This window comes from Taeniopygia guttata, chromosome 21 (assembly GCF_048771995.1).
Source record: "Taeniopygia guttata chromosome 21, bTaeGut7.mat, whole genome shotgun sequence".
In the NCBI taxonomy this organism is placed as follows: Eukaryota; Metazoa; Chordata; class Aves; order Passeriformes; family Estrildidae; genus Taeniopygia; species Taeniopygia guttata.
The window spans coordinates 2,048,296-2,062,306 of NC_133046.1; the positions used below are offsets into that span (position 1 = coordinate 2,048,296).

At 38.7% G+C, this 14,011-nt stretch overlaps 1 protein-coding gene across 22 annotated transcripts in view; it reads right to left on the reverse strand.

Moving 5' to 3' along the window:
- The window catches only part of GNB1 (G protein subunit beta 1), a 34,808-nt gene that overhangs the window by 17,226 nt on the left and 3,571 nt on the right, over window positions 1-14,011 (reverse strand). For 4 of the 22 annotated variants that reach the window (XM_012570416.5, XM_012570411.5, XM_072917364.1 and 1 more), the window contains one exon: window positions 490-552. The exons of 16 other annotated variants lie outside the window; for them this stretch is intronic. The gene's annotated coding sequence lies outside the window, so the exon portion shown is untranslated. Of the gene's footprint in view, window positions 1-410; window positions 553-14,011 lie in introns of all 22 variants that reach the window. 2 more of the 22 variants (XM_012570414.5, XM_030289143.4) reach the window with 1 other exon arrangement.

Sequence of the window (14,011 nt, forward strand, 5' to 3'; positions counted from 1 at the left end):
CACACTTCCAACCAAAATCTCACATAAAATGAGTGTTTCTGATTGTATAGTTCACTACTAGCTGGAGAATTTACAAACCACTTCAGTGTCTGGTATGGAGGTTAAGCTACTTAGGATATGGATCATCCTCACCCAAGCTCATTTATAGATAAACATTTTAATACTATGATTATGAAACTGTCACAGTGTAAGCAGTTTTGTTTGTTACTGCCAGCACAACACACTTTAGGACATAAACAGTAACTCACACTTAGGGGCCAAACTCCACTCCCCAGACACAAGAACATGACATGACCATTTTAAGTTCTGAAAACAGAGCAACTCCAGTCAACTTTCAGAAGTCTTGACAGGAAAAATGTTTGCCCCCACTACAGAGATAATGATATCTAATGAAATTCTGAAAGAATTACCTGAAATGTAAACAAGTAAATTTATGCTGGCGCATTAACAGCACACAGAATACACAACAGCAAAGGCCAAAACACACACCATTATTGTCCTGTGCTGCACCCTCATTAATGCAGGAGAGGTGTTGCAGATTTCATATGCTTTCTGCAAAAAAGAAAAACAAAAACAAAACAAAAAAAAGCCACTTTAACCAGCCTGAAAGAAGAGGAAGGAAGCATAACAGCAAACTTTTCCACAAAAGTTGAGTTTATTTCTCAAAGGGTTAAGTTTCTACTTGAGGATGCTGAAAGCACCCTGCGATGCTCACAGAATGCAGTCCTGGCAACGGAGATATTTTCAATTCTACCTTAAAGATGGAGCTCATTTAAGGACAAAAGCAGAGAAGCTACTCACGAAAAAAAAAAAAAATCTGCATTGCCACAAGCTTCCATTTTTAGTTAAAATGTAGCCTGGTAAAAGCAACATGAAAATTAGAGGCCAGTTGACTCCCTGCACCGCAGCACTGGCTCAGTAAAGAGTTCCTGTAAGGAGCTCCACAGGCTGCCCTGACAGCCCTGCTGAGCCCAGAGCTGCCGTCCTTGACACCAAAAACTGGAGTTTCAAAAACAGCAGAGAACAAAAAGTTCCACAGAACACTCAGAGCACGGTTCAAGTGGTTAAACCATCACACCAAAGCACCTGGAGGAGAGCCAGCCCCACACAGGGCTGGTGTTCCCAGTGTCCCCACATGCCCACAGCCTCCTGCTCCAAGTGAAGAACCCAGCACAGCCATTTGGGCTAAAAAAGAATAATTTTGACTCAAGTCAAAAGCTTCATCATTTCTGGGTAAAGCTTCTCTCACTGACTGCTGCTAGACCAATATTCTTTTTTCTTCTCTATCCTTTTAATCAGTTACTCTGAGCTGACAGCCCAGCCTAAAAATTTATCTACACTCCAGCATAGTCAAGGTACAAGTCTACATATGAGGAAGATTTCTTCAGAAGACACCAACTTTTTTCAGGAGGCTGGGGAAAGCAGGGAAGAAAAGGAAGAAAAAGGACTTGGAAGAGTTGGAAATACTTTAACATCCTAGGAAATCTGAAAAACCCTCCAAAATGAAGCAACTTCCTAAGCAGATTAAACACACTCGCTGTACCCTCTCCAAAGCCATTAACCAGATAAACACGTTTTTCCTCTTGACCTATGGATTCAATAAGAGACTTAAAAACCCAAATATTCTGTTTGTAATTCCAACCTTCTCAAGACTGCTTCACACACGGACTGAATAGGAGCCAAGGCTAAATATGTGAATTGCTGCAAAGGCATTCTTGTATTTAAAACACTTCAGCAATTCATGCACAATGATGTGGGGCCAGGCATCAGAGGAGATACTGAGGATCTGGCTCAAACTCTGGGATGAGGTTTGCCCAGGACTCCCAGCAGCTGTCCCTGTTGTAAGAATATGGAAAAGCTGGAAGATGTAATCAATGTATATTGAGTGGCTTTATCAACACAGTTTAACATGGATCTCAACCAACCCTAGTAAAAACTGATTTTCAAAACCATTACACCACGTGAATCTTAAAAATATCTTGCATAACGCGTCCTCCTGTAAGAATGGCACATAGGGTTGTTTTATTCAAGGCACTCAAACAAAAATAACTTTACTGGAAGGGAAGAAGAACAAAAAAAACTCCTCAAACTATCCAAAAACCTACTAGCAAACCTCAGTATCACTATGAAGATAAGGCAGCAATTTCAAGTGAAGTTACTCTGCTGTTCTGCACCCCTGAGCCAGCAGGGATGGCTGGATGGAGCCAGGCAGTTTTTAATTTAGCCTGCTCCCGCACAGGTACCCAACATCATCACCACTGAAATATATCACCTAAGAGGCAGAGATAATGGCTGTGAAACAGCAACTGCAAGTTACTTTATTAAAATCATTTCTTACAGTCTACATAGCTGATTATTATCACAGAACAGCAGCTAGATGCCCAAGAGATTACACCACTGCCAGCCTGTGAAATTCTAATGTGCCATCAGGTAACAGCAATTAAGTATCAAATTTAAACTTTCAAGATTGTTCTGGATACAAAAAACTCTCAAAAAAATCCCAGCCTCAATTTAATAACTTGGTCCTAACTATCAGCATTAAGTGCTCTAGCAGACAGCTGGAAACTCAAAGGATGTTTCAGGATCTGCATGTGCCCCACCAAGAGTTAGTTAATTCCAGCTCAGAATTTCCTTGAGGAGTGCAGAGCTGAAGTCCAGAAATCCAAGTCTTTGCTGTCCCCTCCTCCAAGGGCAGCTTTGAAGTACAACCTAGAGAAGTATAAAATAATAATTACAAATTCATAAATCTAAATACGCTGGAGCAAAAGGATACAACTCCTCCTTTATTTGTAGTCTGTATTCTGGGAACCATCTGCCACGTCTGTAATTTCCCAGCACACAAAGTTTGAAAAGCAAGCAGTACCTTCCTAACAGGTTTGCCAAAGAGCTCACCCTACTAGGGACAACAGGAGATTGTACAACTCCTTCGAAAACTTCCTGAAAGCACTTGTGTCGTGCAAGGCCAGCACAGCTGAATGTTTCTGTGGGAGGTATTGGCTGCTTCTTGTGCTGAAGAATTGCCAAGTTCCCAGCTGAAGCAGTCGCTGTGCTCAGTAGACATTTTTCCATATATTAGTGGGAAGTACACACAAAACAAGCATCAGGTCGATCAGTGTTAATGCTCATCTTGCAGCAGCCACGTTGGCTGGCTGGAGAGCTCACAAATTTCCATTTTCAATGTAGTGTGTGACTAAAATGATAATTACACAAGCTAAAAATAGCTGCAACTCAACAACCTGATTTCATCAGTGCTTCACTATTACCTATAGCTCAATATGGAATGAGATTCCACTTCTGGAGTCACTGATGCTGAGAGTTTTAGAGCTTTTGTGTGTTTTGTTTCAAGCAGAAAAACTCCAGAAATGCTTTCCTCCTGAAGAAACTTGTGAGCTTTTTCTACTCAGCTTGAGGGATCTACAATCCCATTAGGAATAAAAAAAAATTCTCCTCACTGCACAGAACACAGGAAAATTGTTGGCTAAAGAATAAAGGTCAGTTCTAGGGTCCTTGCAAAGTTCTGGCTACATTCCTTCATCCTTTAACCTCATTCACACAAACCAGCACATACAACAGGAAAAACCAGGCAGAACAGACGTGGAACAGCCTCCAATCCACCAAGCTGCCTTCGGTGAGGCACTGAGGCAGTTCACAAGTGCCTCACTGCTTCAATTTGGCACTTCAGAATCCAAACCCCCATAAAAACAACAAAAATCCCAGAACAAACCCATCCACTATAAATAGCTGCTACTATTCAGGAAAAAAAAAAAAAAAACTTTTATTTCAGAAAATTAAGGGAAGAAACAAATAATTAACAAATCTGGAAACCTTGAAAGACCTTGCAAAACCCAAATTCAGCAAGGCACTTTCACATTCAAAGTCCCAAATTGGAACCACTGTCTCAGAGGAACGGAGCATTTTTGTCTCCTGCAAAACTGCTACAGAATATGAATAATTCACCATATAAGTTAAACTTCAGTGTTCAAATTCCCCAATATGCCTGGTTGTTACCACACAGTAAGACAACACAACACCTACTGAAAGTCACCAAAATGCTAATCATGTATAATCCATCAGCTCTTGCTTGCATGCCTCGATTTTCCAAGGATTCATCCCTCCCTCTGTTTAACAAGTACTTGAAAATCAACCTTTTGGATAGTTTACCACTTTCTCAAAATAGCAGCCTAACAAGCAGACAACAATGCTAAGATCATGGCAGGACACATGACTGCAATAAACAGCTCTGATGTGAAGTGCTCCGAGTCTCCTCCTGCCACCACCACTGCACAAATTCCTGTCTTCATGGCAGACACAATCCCGTGTTGCCAAAATACGCACATTTCCTGATGCTAATCCCATGACCTACATTTAAAAAAGAATTATACTGATGTAATATTTAAGCATAAAAATCTGGACTGTAACAGGTCACTTCATTAATCCTTTCTAAATGCATCTGGAAGCCATGTGCATTATAAAAAAAATCATTTTAATATTCTAGGTACAGCAGAGAATTTCTGTAAAAAATGAAAAGAACTGATATTAGAAGTTTAACAGATGCCTAAAGCCAAATGCTTAAAATAACACTTTTAAAAAAGAAAGGTCTTAAGAGATCTTTGAAGTAGTTCACAAATATTAATAACTCTTGGTACTTTAATGACCCAAGCCCAAACATTTCCTAACTATATCTTTTCTGTCTTCTTCTCAAAGAAATTCCCATTTAAGAGCATTTTTACACTTCCTGTTAAGAAACAGGCATGGAAAGTTAAATTATTTTAAGAACAAAAATTACCAGTATTTAGTGTCAGTTTTCAACAAAGCTGTATTTATTAAATCACAATAAGCCAATATTCTAGATTTTATTCAAATTTATCTCTATGCAGTTAGTCCTTCTGAAGAGCAACACATTTACAGATAACCTCATCAATTTTATCCCACTAGTCAGTGATGGTTTTACTGTTTCTTTCCTGATCTTACCATTTAAAAAGAAGGTTTTCCCCAAAACCAGAGTAAAAACTTAGAATTTCTAGCTACATTTATCAAAAAAAGTCACTGAAAATTGTCACTTGCTAAAGTATCCCCTTATCCAAACCCAAGCAATCTTGCTGTCACATACTACCAGACATCTCCCTTCAGACCGACAAACAAAACACATGCAGCACTGAAGGAGAATATATTACTATTAATTAACCAACAGAGAAATGACTAAGCATTTATTACTAGATGCTTCTATCTGCAGAGCCTTACAGTAACTGAACAGTTGTTTCTTACTTCAACTGTCATTTTTCATTGCTTCCTTCAACTCTTTTATCATGACCCTCCACTTTTTACTGCTATTTTCCCTTCATTTGCAAAGCCACCAGAATCTGTGTTTACCTAAGCAGGGCAGAGCACATGCACCACAGGAATATTGCAGTCTTGCTTTAATAATTAATAACTAAAGTAAGACTGCAATATTCCTGTGATAGTACCAAGCAATCAAGATATTATATTTTGATAGAATGTGTGATTTCTCGTGTCTGTCAGCTGAATCTATAGGTTTGGGGTAGTTCACAATCCAAGCTATACAGAGAACATTTTCAGCTATAAGCTAGAAATGGAAGCACACAGCTGTAGGAGAAGTTCACAGTGTCCCAAGGTGACAGAATCATTACACAGCAAATGAAAACACTTTACATGCCTAAATTCATATAGTTATTTCTTTTTAATGGAAGTCAACATTAAAACCATGTTTATTCAGGTATCTAACCAAGTTTTTAATCCACACTTTAAGAACATGCTTATAGTAAATTGCAATCCTATTAAGAAATGCAATCCTTGAGAATTCCCGTTAAGTGTCCAAATATTGTCTTTTAAAAGTCACTTCTGGGTAAGGCAATATTCAAGCAGTCTTCAGTTCATTTTCTGTGATTTAAAAATGCTTAGAAGTCCTCACAAAGATTGATGGATTTCTCCATCAGGATGATGTTCTGCTCAAGCTCTCCCCAAATATTTCCCAGTAGGTGCTGAGGAGAGCCCAGCATGTGACTGGATCACACTGCACTGAATTCCCAGGCAAATAAATGAATGGGGAGATGCAAAACCTGGCAGAGGCACCTCCTGTTACCAAAATCCCAAAGATTACAATGAAATCCATCAAGTGGATCAGCTGCCCTGTCAGGGATTAAAGTGTAAGAGAACAAGTGGGTTCCAAAAGCCTGGATGGGATTTCTCTCAGCTCTGCTTGCCAACACATCTGTCTTGGAATGATCTTCACCTTGTTAAAAATCATGTGCTGGTTCAGATATTACCATCACAGTGACATCAGCAGGTACATTAAGATCTTCACTACAATATTTATTACATTAGAGGAGGAAACAGGTTATGTGATCACTTATTTACAACATCAAAACAAAAACTCCCAGAAACAAAAATTGCAGAATAGACATGAAAAATACTAACATAAAAAATAAATCAGTAAGACTCTATGATTGCATAGGCACAGAAAATCAGCAGAAATCCCCATTATTGTGTTTTGTATTTCCATACATTTTAGCTCTGCTATTTTATCAACAGGAGCTGAATCATCCATTTTGTTCTACATATGCCAGCTAATAAACAGTCAACTGAGTCAAAGGAGAATCAACTGCTTCCTGTCTACACCCTTTTAAAAAATACAACCGACTTCCAGAAAGCTACACTTAGCTACCCTACTTTTTACATCCTTAAAAGTAAATCCATTAAAAACCAAGGATGAAGAGTCAATCATATTGGCATATCTCTACTCCATCTAAAGGAGATTACAGATCTAAAGTGATCTTTTATGGCCAACTTTGCTTCGGAAAAGCATTTCCCTGATCTGAGCACCAGGCAAGGCTGAGCAGCTCACATGCTGCCGTGTCTCACTGCACCAAGGCCCTCAGAACACTAATGAGAAACACTAATGAGAAACACATTGTGTTTCCAGGAGCAGCAAGACAGTCCATATTCCATCAAACCTCAATTGTGCTTCTCCATACAGATCAAGAGCTGCACCCAAAATGCCTTTTGCTGTCAGCAAAATCCTGAGAGAGCACTTCAGAAACCAGGGATTCTTCTTCCTGCTCTGCCTCAGAACCACTGAAAGAGCAAGCAAGCTTTTACTGTATTAAGCTTTCATGAAGTAAAAATAATAAGAAGAAAAATCCAACAGAAGCAACAAAAATAACTCCATCTTCAAGGCAGGCTGGACGTGAGTTGATAACTACCTTCACACCACAGCTGCTGTCACATCTGCCCCAACAAAAATAGGGGAGTTAAGACATTGGAACAAACCATCTGCTCCTTTGGGCCTCTGCTACACAGACTGTACAAAGCCTCAGAGATCAGCTAAAAGCAAAATATTCATTCTTTACAACCATGTAAAAGATCTTTATCCAAGCCCTAGCTAAAAACCAGAATACATTCAATTCACTGAAATAAGAATTTAGTGTTCAAACAGCACAGTGATCTTCAGTAAGAGATTAACAGAGCACTGTTAGAATAGGTTTAGCTATACCATGAAAAACAGCTGCTTTCCAGCACCAGTCTGAAGACAAGAAGCATGTCAGTGCACCTTAAAAATCAACAAAATATATTATATGCATATAGCAGACAAAAGATATTCAGCAGAGATTAAAATATGGCATTTCTTAAATCTTCTCACCCAAAACAGACTGAGCAATACTTTGTTCTCTAGCCCCAAAATCAACACGCCCCATCTTTAATCAGTGTGCAAGCAGCCCCATTAGTTTTGAGAGCAATGATTTATGTCCTGAGTAGCTCATTGATTTCTCCCAATTGCTGTATTTTGATACGTACTGTTTGTACAAAATAAGGTACAGAAGAACAAGAAAAGCAAGGCTGAGCCTGAAAAGTCAAGTAACACAGGAGACCTTGAATCCATTAGACTGAGAAGTGTGGTTTGGGAACACACAAGGCAACAATGCTCAGTGCTGATAGGAGAGCACAGCCCAGGGCCAGTGTCACAGCAGAAAGCACAAAGGTACAGCAGGAAATACTTGCTTTCACCCTTGGACATTCCTTTTCCCAAGGCATCTGCATTAACTCTCTGAAAACTTCTGGTGTTAATCTTTAAGTACCACCATGCATTCCCAGAGATGGTATCTATCTTGTTAGGTGATCAAAATATAGAGGAAAATGTGCTAAATACAAAAAAAATATTAAGTAACACCAGGGAATTAACTGAGAAAAACAAAACTGAAAACATCAGAAGACAATCCCACCTGTTCCATAGAAAAAAAAAATACCTGCAAAATGGTGCCAAACCAGCAGCCAGGTAGGCTGGTTGAGCCCTGGAGCTCCTGAAGCTCTGCCCTGGCCCTGGAGCCTCAGCACAGCCACTGTGGATGAGCACTGGGTGCTTGTTTGGAGCTGCTGAGTGCTCCCACCCATCAGCGCTGTGCCCAGAGCTTCCAGCCCCAGAGCAAGCTCTGCACAAAGCTCCCCCACCCTAGAGCAGCAGAGAGCGACTCGGGAGGATAAACCACAGCACTTCCTGAAATGCTGAACTTCAGTACTTCCTGAAACTTCATCTACTGCCCATGCTTAGAAGAAGAAAGGAAGAATTTAAGTCAAACCAACCAATTTGACCTCACTGTCCAAAGTGTCTATGATATTTTAGTTTCCACATACAGAAGCCCATTTCCCCAACATCTCAGGCACCTTTTGAAGACCCCACTACTATGTCAAGATTTCAATTAATTAATAAATGGTTCTTGTTCAGTCCTATTTTCTGTGAGTACTACCCAGCATTTTCAGCAAGGAACTTGCACAGCGAGTCTTCAGGCACTGGCCAGATAATATCTGACAGCTGCAGTGAAATGCAGGACTTGGTAACCTGCAGCACAATTAAACTGCCATGAGCATCAAGCAGCCTGTTCCTGATCTTTGTACAGACACCACCTTTGTTACACAGACAGCAGCCTATCTTAGAGTCCTGCCACTTCACAGAGAACAAGAATATCAAACATATGTTCCAACAAAGCCAGCTCCTCAATTAGTACAGTATCAGCTTATTTCAAGCACCAAAGATTTCAGCAGACTACCACATCTACTTTGCTTTTCTAGACAAACAGAAAATTACCACACCAACCTCCCAACACATTTGTGAAAAACAGCAAAACCTCCCAGAGTTTTGGGAACCAGAATGACAAAATGCAAGAGGACCATAAACAGATTTCTTCTCAGCATCTTGAGGCAGGCGTAGGCCTGCTCTGTTTATCTCTGTTATGTCATTTACTGGAAACAAAATGTAGTAAGTTTTGTATTATGCAGTTATAAAAATTTTTTTAGATTTTAGATATTGAAACCTAAGTTTACTTTTTTATTTTGAGATTCAAGCATTGCTATGTTCAACACGTACCTTGAACCACTGGGTGTTAACCAACATGTATCAGCTCAAATATAATTTAAATAAAGTTAAACACGACAGAACTTCACACATATGACTAAACCAGACTTTCTGCACTGGGTTTCACCACAAAAATCTTACTAGAAAATATCGGTATTGCACATATTTTAAACTAAGGAGAAAGTTCAGGGACTTGTGATCAGTGCTGTCGACACAGTGAACATTTCTGCCTGGCCTTACAAATGTTACTACTGAAGATAACCAAGCATTGACTTCTAAGATCTCTGCATCAACAAAAAAGACATTTCTACCATCTTCTGTATGATTTTAACCTTGCAGCTTTGACCCACCACCTATCCCTCATTTGTTTGGGTAAATCCCTCAAATACCTACAAAACTCCAAACAGTTGGACTGAATACAAAGTGTTTTGTGTGATTTAAGAGATTTAATTTCTCCAGTTCCAGAATAAAGCCATGTTCCCCACAGATTACAGAAGGGCAGCAACACCCCAAGCTTGCAAGGCACATCTGGACAGGACATGTGATCTCCAACATCTGTAAGCTCAACATCCTGCCCAGCCACCCTCAGGAAAAGAAATCTGGGAAAATATCCCATATTAGCACAAATGTGCCAGTGAGAAAGTCCTCACAGTAAAAAACACCCCATTAATACTGGGCATGTGTATGTCTGTATCCATGCAAGTTTAACTCCAATTTTGAGGCTCACAATTACAAGATTCTTCTGCCAGATCAGTGTTGGAAATTTTAATGTTTCACAAAAATAAAGCAAAACCCACTCAGCTTGTCAAATGACTTCGTGATTGTATAAGTAATTTTAGATAACACCTATTTATTGACAGATTTTAGTAAATTCTGAAATGGCAGGATAAACACAAAGCACATGTGCCTGAGAACACTTTTAAGATGGTTCCTTCCACCTAACTCACACATGGCAAAAAAAGCCAGAAATGCAGTAAGAAAATCGAGATGTACAGAATGAACAGCTCACCTGTAACAGTTCAGCAGAAACTCTTTCTTTAAAAAAGAAAATAAGTGGCACCAGCTGCTGTAATTAAGGTTACTGTAACAGAAGACAAGGCATCCCTTTCCTGTCAGTGGAGGCCAACACCCACAGCTGCCTGACTCAAAGTCATACAGAAAGCCTTGAAATTTCTCCTTTATTCCCTCATCCCCAGAACAGTTTGATTTTGTCATGAGGATGAGCCAAATCAGCACTGATATCTGAACTGATAAAATATTCCCTAAACCTACTTTCATACACAGCATGCAGGAGTTTGGATGGAGCTCTGAGTTTCCAGAGAGAAGTATTTTGGTTTTACTTTTTTTTTTTTCCCTTTGCTGGGGGAAAAAAAAGGAACAAGCTTAAAATAGTGACAAAAATCTATACATAGCTTTGAATACAGGACCACGTTACATAAAGCTACAAAAAATTATCTAATCTATCTAATTACGGATAATTAATATTTTCTTTTTTTGGGGAGTGCTGGCAGGCATTACTGCAGTTTTCAAGAAGACATCAAAAATATTCTCATCTGAAAAAAACATGATAAACATAACCGGACATGAAATTGTAGGCAAACCTTCTTCAGATCAAGGTAGGAACACACAGAAAAAATATTTAAGTATACACAATTAAATTAATCCTTATAACATCTAGAATGTATTTCTCTTCTAAAAAGAGAAGCTGCAGAAATTGCAGTGATGAAGCTGATATTCTACCTCCTCAAATGAATATACTTATTTTTAATGAAGCAGTTTCAGGCAAACTACTTAGAGAAATGAATTACATTTCCCATAAAAATGGCAGCTAGGTTTTTAATCAGCCTCTTTCCCTTCACTGTATTATATGCTACTAATTTTTCCTCCATCAAGTTCTAAATATGATATATGAAAATAACTCCAAGAATTAGCCTATCTTTACCACCTTCAATTACAGAGCTACCTTACAGCTTGTCTCCTTCAGGCTCCCTCAGATCACCTTCCTCAAGTCTTCAGCCTCATTTTCATTTATCCATTATTAGGATTCCAAAACAGACAGAGCACAGGAAGATCAAATTTTAACCCTTCAGTCCCATCAAATGCAGAAATAACTGCAGGTCTTCCCTTCATGACAAAAGATACCCTGTTTTCAACAATTCTTAATTACCATGGACTATCTGGCAGAGGAAATATATTCATTAATCCAGGTCTTCAAAATGTCTACAACACCTTCCAAAGAATTCCAATTTTAAACCTGTTGGAGTTACTTTATTGGATTTTAACAAGACTTAAATCCAGCAATATCTCAACATTTGCTTTTTAACTACTTTCTCAAGCCCTTTAACTGCTTTCCCAACCCCCAAATACCAATAACCAGGTCAATGTGGGACACTTGGATACATCCCTATTTTCTGCCACTTTAGGCCAGAGCTGAAAATCCTGCAGAGAATTTACAAGTTATTATTTCCACGGCTCCTTACAAACTACACTTCCATAATGTCCCCAAAAAAGTATTTTTTTTTTTTTGCTAACACATAAAAAAATTCCCATGCAGGCATCTAATTCCAGCACCCCCACTAAAACTCAGAGTAAGATATACATAGCAAGAGACACCACATCTTGGCTGCTTCCAGATGGCACCATGAATATTGTCAGTACTCCCTAGCTGGGTTCAAGACAGAAAATTCCTGCATTTCTAAGAATATACTGGGCAAGGGAAACATCACCCCCTGTAACCAGTACACTCAAACCCTCCAGACAGCCAGAAATATTCCATTATATTTCAAGAGACTAACAAATCTTAACATATTCTACAGCTCTTCTATAAATGCAGTGGACAAGTATTAACACATTCATACGTTAATTCAATTGTATCTAGTACAAATGAATACTCTTACAAGATATTAAATGCAAATAACTCATTTTAGAAGGTCAGCTGTTAAAAAAAGAGGCCAAGAAGATGTGATTTTTATGTTCACAAAATTATTTTTAAGCATGCATTTCTATTCCAAGGCTAACCATCTCCCTTCTCTCTACTCAGAAATCCTCTACTATTTTAATAAAAATGCAGTATTCTGCTAAAAACCTATCTTGGAGTGTCCAAATTTTTGTACTAGGAAGACTTGCAGAGTTATTTACGCTGATTATTTTGGCATCTCAAGTAAAGGTACTGCTCATAGCCAGCTCAAAGCTTTTAAAAACCTCTTAATGTTCTGCTCAACTACCAGTTGGCTCAAGTATCTATGGATTCTGCATATATTTCTGTTTGGTGAAAAACAAATCCACACTCACAAAATCCCCAGCACACTGGACACCCTGTGAAGAAATAATAAATTGAGACACTATGTTAAATAGAAACATAGGGGCTTGGGGGTATTTTTGTTTTTTATCATGACCTTGGCTAATACTAGTTCCAACTTTATCAGTGGGGAGAAAAAAAACATTTTGAATGGAGTATGTATTCTTTTCATTTTCAGTCTGCACTTGAAGCAACCAAGAGACTCCCTTCAAAAATTGTCCACTTTATCTTCAGTCACATGCTTAAGCAACGTTTCATTAATGCAAGTAAGCTGCTTTCAAGGTTATCTTTTTTTTTTTCTTTTTTTGCCACATAACCAGTAAAATCATGTTAAAAAAAGACCACATCTAAAATTCTGCCATGACCACAGGCATCAGAGACTCCAAGGACAACTCACCTAAAGGTAATTCAACAACTGGAATGCCCAATTTCCCATTTCAACTTGCTCATAACAAAGCAGCGCTAAATGCAATTGCTGAGACAATACGGTGTGCCATATGGCTAAAACTGGATATTAAAATTGAGAATATCAATTACCAATCCACTAATGCTGAGAGCCAAAATCCATGGACAGTAAGAATTTAATCCAATTCAGTGCCCAGAACATGAGCTGAGCCCGGCATAGAGGAGACGAATCTACTGCTGGTTTCACAGAGCGCAAACAACTCCAATTTTTTATTGCAGTAACTACAAAACCAGCTGAACCCAACACTTGCTTAACATCCCCAACCACAGCTCCAGGCCTGGTAGGAATCTACAAAAACAACAAAAGTTTCAGATGAATTGGCATCTGGTTTCACAGGGATTGAGAAATCATAACTAAGTTACTATTTAAGAAGCAGTTTAGTTGTTTTCCACATGACCAAATCGAAGCCTCCAAAGCACCAGGAAGTTACACAGTGCAGCCAACATCTTGCTTCATTTCAGGAAAAGGCATCCTACAAACACAATCTATATTTCTACTATAATTAAAGGGCCTTGGAATTGCATTAGTTGAAGGGTTTTCTTATTTTAAGTAAACTAGTTTAATGGTTCAAGCTTTAAAATTTCTGTGAAGGGTTTCTTCTGGGATGATTATTAAGAATAACGCCACACAAAATTCTATCCACTCCCTGATAATACAGAACTTCATTGATTACTTACAGAAGAATTCTCATTAAGTGAAATACAGCATCTCCAAATTTCCATGAGGCACGGAGGTGATTTAAAAAACTGTACTGCTAAGATTTCCTGTGGAATTTTAATTTACCACGTTGTCAAAAATTTCATGCTAGGATGCCTGCTACGTACTGACTTAGCAGCTGCAAGGACTCAACAAGGATAAATGTAATTTATCTTACCCAAAACAG